Here is a 950-nt window from a genome sequence, read left to right as displayed (position 1 = left end):
TGCATTTGAGTATGGAGAGGCAACTATCTGGAAGCATTTTACATAAAAAATTTACTAAGTATTGCCCGGTTTGTAGTTGCAGTTAAAGAAAATACATGAAAAGGCAAGATTTTTTTTAAATTCGAAAAAATGTAAATATTTCAAAAACGGTGACACTTTTACCTGAAAATTTTTTGTTTATCAGGGAGCTCACACCCCCCACCTACCATCCCCTAAATTTTGGCACGTTACTTCTGGGACACCCTGTATACATACTAGCCAATGCCCGCTTGCTTCGCGGCGCCTAATAAGAACTTTTGAGTTGGCCAATGCAAAAGAGCGTTTAAAAGGAAAACTAGTCTGTAAAGTCAAAATTTTTAGTTTAAGTTAAAACACTAAAGCGCAGTGTCCTCCTCACACGTAGGCCAAGAATAGTAACGCTGTGATACCACATGGAATGCTAGTCCCTTTCAATGTTATGAGCTTTACCGACTGTCTTATTATCACCTGTGAGATCTCTGCCAAGCATGCGTAATCTTTTTCTATGATCTTGCAACTAAATATATATAATGTAAATATTTCAAAAACGATGACACTATTACCTGAAATTTATAGTTTATCAGTGTCTTTTATTTCTAAACAGCACTTGAAGAAAAGGTCTAATTTGCGCAACCTAGTTGAAAACCAAGGTTAGATGGTTGCGCACATTTGGGATTACAGTCTGCTGAGGTTTAGAAATAAAAGACACTGATGCTTTGTATTTTGACGTTTTGGAAAGCAGCCATAACTTTTCTGTTGCGTGAGCCAATAAAAGTCAACTCAAGATGTGGGTTTTCTGTTATAGGAGGGTCAATCCTAGCTGTCCCACACTGAGAAACAGGATTGGTTTCGACAACTAAAGATATTTAGTTCCCGAATTTTGACAATATTTGGAAACTGTGACTAAGGATTGGGAACTATTACCATGGGTT

Source organism: Rhagoletis pomonella, unplaced genomic scaffold, assembly GCF_013731165.1.
Source record: "Rhagoletis pomonella isolate Grant_MI unplaced genomic scaffold, Rhpom_1.0 Rhpom_scaffold_00005, whole genome shotgun sequence".
NCBI lineage: Eukaryota > Metazoa > Arthropoda > Insecta > Diptera > Tephritidae > Rhagoletis > Rhagoletis pomonella.
This window is presented reverse-complemented; position numbering follows the sequence as displayed.